We start from the raw sequence: 5,232 nt of genomic DNA, 5'->3' as shown, positions 1-5,232 counted from the left end.
TAATATTACATTTTACCTGAGTTGTTTGTTCCTAAAAACAATTTGGTTATCCTTTACTGCTCTTAGGTTAAGAGCTTATGATGTCAAGACTTCTGATCTCATAAAAACATATTCATTGCACATCATTGCAAATTATAGGGAGTTGTACCTAATATTTTAAAGAGCAGTGATAAAGTAGATACATTGACCCATCTATTGGTAAACATCCTTTTGTTTCTCTAAACATTAGGTATCAAAGAGTCAATATTATCAAACCTAATAGGGAAAAAAATCATTAACCAACATCCGTCTTGGAGAAAAGGATGCAAGCTTTGAAGGTCTAGTAGCTGCGGCTTGAAAACTAGGTGATTTCTTGGTGGGCTTGTAAGCACATGTAAGATTTCCTTGGAGGTTTCTACTAGAGAGAAAATTTGGACTAGGTAGGATTAGGGTTTGGATTGGATCTTGTGGGATCTTGTAGAAATATTACTTGCTTTGTAATTGGTCATAACCAGGAAGACCTTAAAGCTTGACACATTGCATGTAATTAGTTATTTTATGAATAAAGAGTTGTGATTTGGTATCAGATCTTGTATTCTTGTTGTGTTTCTACTATGTGGTTATTTACTGGGGGATATGACATCTTGTTTGAGAATTCTCCTACCTTGTTGCTTCACAATTATAGAGGATTTGTTCAAGTTAAGTTGGTATTATGTTATAGACCTATTAGTTCTTATTGGTGGACATATCATCAAAGGTTAAGCTAGTTGCACCTTGTTATTCAATATGTTGTCTAGAAGGATGAATTCTAAGAGTTTAGAACATATGTTTGAAGAATTCAATGAAGAGATGAGGAATGAGATCCAAAATGTCTTGAATGACTTGAGAAGGAATCCTGAAATAGAGGATTAATATATGGAAACTACTGAAGATATTGAAGCACCTCAAGTTGAGATCCTTGCTGAAGAAGAAATATTGTTGAGAGTTATTGCACAAGTTGGGAAAAGTCATAGAATGGAGGTGTCAAATTATTTTGATTCTTTAGATCCCAACAAATTAATAGATGGGATTAATGAACTTGAGGATTACTTTGATCTTGAAAATGTTGTAGATCCACAAAGATTTAGGTTAGCCCAAACTAAGTTGAAAGGTCATGTTGCCTTGTGGTAGAAATAATTATAGAAGGATAGAGAAGGTAATAATGAACCTATTATTAGTAGATGGAAACCCATTGTTTCTAGATTGAAGGCTAAATTCAATCTGAAAGTTTATGAACTTGATTTTTTAAAGAATTTTAGAATTTGAAGCAAAAATAAATGTCTATGAAAAATAACACTAAAGAATTTTGCAAGATACAAGTTAGATTTGGACATCATGAATCTTCTAAGGAAAAGGTTGCAAGGTGTGTTAATGGTTTGAAATTAAATCTTTAATATATGAATTGATCATGTTGAAACTTAGTTTGTTGAAGAAGCTTATCAAGATTGCATTAAAGATAGAAGAAAAGTTGGGAAGAAAGCAAGGTAAACATTTAACAAAAGTGGATAAGGGTAAGCAATTTGTTTTTGATAAGAAATATGCATTTAGAGGTACTTTTTTTTAATATGGTAAATATGGACACCAAACTTTTGAATGTCCTAGTGTCAAGATTGACAAATAAAACTTGGTAGTATAGGAAGATCAGAAAGTGGATTTTTTTAAAATTTTAAAAATATTGATTTGGCTTCACATGATGTTGGAGAGTCTCTTTTGATGAGAAGAATCATATTGGCTAAGCATGATGTGGAATTAATGCAAAGAAAGAAATTCAAAACTCTTTGTAAGTCTGGAGTTAAATGTTACAATGTTATCATGGATGGAGGTAGTACTAATAATCTTGTTTTTGAAGAAGTGGTTAGGAAACTTAGATTGCAAAGATTGGAACATTCTACTACTTATGGTATCAATTGGTTTCAAGATGATCATCAAGTGTAGATTAGAGAGCAAAGATTAGTTAATTTCAAATTTAGACCAACGATGAAGACTTACGTGATGTAGTAGACACAAGTACTTGTCATGTTTTACTTAGACCTTGGAAATTTGTCAAAGGAGCTATAGATGATTGCAAAAAGAATATTGTTATGACTGAGAAGGATGACATAAAGTTTGTTTTGATTCCTTTGTATATGATGAAGGAGGAAAAGTAAAGAACCTAAGTGTTTTCAAGACTTTTAGTTTGAAGACAATACAACCCATGGTTAAGGTTAGTACTGATAAAGGACAATCTGACTTGAGGAAGTTATCTGATCTTGTGATTAAGAACAATGTAAGGGAAATAAATATTCTAATCAAATGAATACATGTATAAATTATGATTCATTTGATCATGGAAGTACCAACAATAGTGGATCAGAGATATCTGATCAATAGTTGATTGCTATAGTAAGCTTGGGAAGACTTATATGTTGATTGATGAAGAGGATTTATGAGTAAAGAATGAGCATGGGATTTATGTTTTGAATTCTCTTAGATGTTAATCCTTATGGATTATCTTTTGTCACCTTGGGTGTCTAATGTAGAAGAATCCTTAGGTTTCTGCCAATCTTGCATCCCCAAAAAGATATTTTCTTGTTTTCTATTTTCCAGTTATCTATTTGACAATTTGATTCAGTAAACACTTAATTTTCCTTTCTAGATTCTACTAGCTACTCTTCATAATGTGGGCCTATCTTGGATCGTTATTCTAGGTGCATAGAATTTACTATGACATTGGGTGGGAGTTATGCTCTATCTTCTCAAGTGTTGATTTCCTATGTTGTTCTTCATGTGATGCCTATTATTTGATTCATCGAGGTTCTATGTTTAGGAGTTATCTTACATTCTCTTGGATCTAGATAGGTGATTAAGGTATGGACCTATATCTAAGGCTTATAAGGTTATATAATGTACTATGTATTAAGTCATTAATTTATTGAGGGTCAGCCTTATATTATATAATAAGTTTCCTATATTAGAGATTGTGAACTCAAAGCTGACATGTATGTCTTGATGGCTATATATGTATTACAATTGAGTCTTGTAAAGAAGTATGACATGTAAGAGAAAGAGGATATCTTGCGAGATGTGATTTTGGTTTGTAATATGGAATGTATTAGCCATAATTGGGAAGGCCTTACAACTTGAAAATCTATTAATAAAAGAGTTTTCAATTATATCTTGTTTACTCTTGTTGTGTTGTTATTTGGTGGGGCTTGGTCATCTCCTTTGGGGATACACCTTCCTTTTATAGTATCAAAATATCATAATTATATAAAACTAATTCTTATGACAAAAAAATACCAAATATTATTTAAAAATAAGTACATAATAAATGCTGTGTTCGTATATGTAAATTTACGATGATGCTAAGCTTGCATTTTGGTGACTATGTCAACCATGTTCTCTCCACCCCTTGAAATTAATTAATGGGGGAGTTTAGGGGATAGATCCAATCCTCTGGGGTCTAAATAGATGAACCTAAGGGGCCAAAGGTGGAACCCAAAGATGGGGTCTAGGGGTTGTTGAATATGTCACTCCCAAAGCCAAATTTTCCTATTATTTAATAGAGGAGTAATCTAATTTTTAACACATAAATTACCTTTATCTTCTTCCTTAAAGGTCTATAATTAAGTGGTTGTGTATTTTAAAATATATCACACTGTGATTTCTTCTTCTTTTGATAATAGAAAGAAATAGATGATTATTTATTTGGTAGATGTACAACTAACATGAACCATGTTAAATCTTTGTGTAATTGTATTTTTTTATATTACCTTTCTTAATATGCATTATATTTTAATGGTTTTTATTTATCTAATTTTCCTCAATCCCTAACAGCTAGCATCAAAGTTGTGTCTAACAGTCATTTTATTACGATTTTTCATATTTGTGTAGGAGCAATGGTAGAAGTCAAGCTTAAGATTGATAAGTTCAATGGCCAAAGCTATAAACTATGGAAGATGAAATATATATATATATATATATATATATATATATATATATATATATATATATATATATATATATATATATATATATATATATATATATGATAGTTATTTACTTATCATAGGGTGTACTATTAAAGAAGTTATGTTAAATCTAAAAAGTTGTATTAAGTGGTTCTTCATAGAAAGGCACAAAGAACAATATGCCTACACTTGGCATTGTTGGTGGCTTTTAGTCATTTTGGAAAGAGTTTTTATATTTGCATGGGGGAAATAGTAGAAGGAAAGCTTAAGGTTAATAAGTTCAATGACTAAAGCTATCAACGAAGAAAGGTATAAATGGAATATTATCTATATCAAAAGGTTCTTTACTTACCGTTGGGTGTCTTATCAAAGAAGCCATGTTAACTATGAAAATTGACAATGAGTGGTTCTTTATAGGAAGGCACTAGGAACAATATGACTACACTTGGCATTGTTGGTGGCTTTCAATATAGTAAAAGAAATAACAACAATGGATCTAACGATGGCATTAAACAAACTATCTAAGAAATCTTCAACCTTTAGTGAGGTATTTCTTGTGAAACAATTATTTGATATAATGCTGCCATAAGGTGGGTCTATTATTGATCATTTAAATGTGCAAAAAAATTTACTAGTCAGCTATGATCTACAAAAATAACTTTTTATTAAGAGGTTATGATTCTCTTGATTTTCTAATCATTGCCAAAAGTTTGGAATAACTTGCTCATGGTTGTAACTAACTCTATTTTTTTGTTCAAACACTTGAAGGTTACTAATGTTATTGGTATTATCCTTAATGTAGAAATGTGATGGAAAATTATAGGCAAAACAACAAGTAATGCTTTGAATTTTGAGAATAAAGGAAACCATAGAGAAAGAGGGAAAAGCCCAAGCAACAATGAAAAATCCAGGAAGCGCAAATCCAAATCTTGGGCAAGGTTGACATGTTAGCATTATGGAAATAAAGAACATTTGAAGAAATATTGTTGGTCTTAAAAGAGAAACAAAAGAGATGGATAACAATAAAATAATAACAAAGAAGATTAATTAGGAGGTGAACGAAAAATAGTGAGTTGTAGTTTTTTGACTAAACCAATATTGAAATATATATTCTAAAATTTAAAAAAATTACTTTTGAACACATGTTATTGCTAAAATGTTACAAATTGAAAGATGAAATAAATTAGAGTCTTTTAGGATTTTATGTCTAGATTCTACCATTTTTCTCTCCAACGAAAACTATCATGTTGTCAAAAATACCATT

The sequence above is a fragment of the Cupressus sempervirens genome, chromosome 3, assembly GCF_028749045.1.
Source record: "Cupressus sempervirens isolate cs-2001-9-10 chromosome 3, ASM2874904v1, whole genome shotgun sequence".
Classification (NCBI taxonomy): Eukaryota; Viridiplantae; Streptophyta; class Pinopsida; order Cupressales; family Cupressaceae; genus Cupressus; species Cupressus sempervirens.
The sequence above is the reverse complement of the archived record's forward strand: the minus strand, read 5'-3'. Positions refer to the sequence as shown.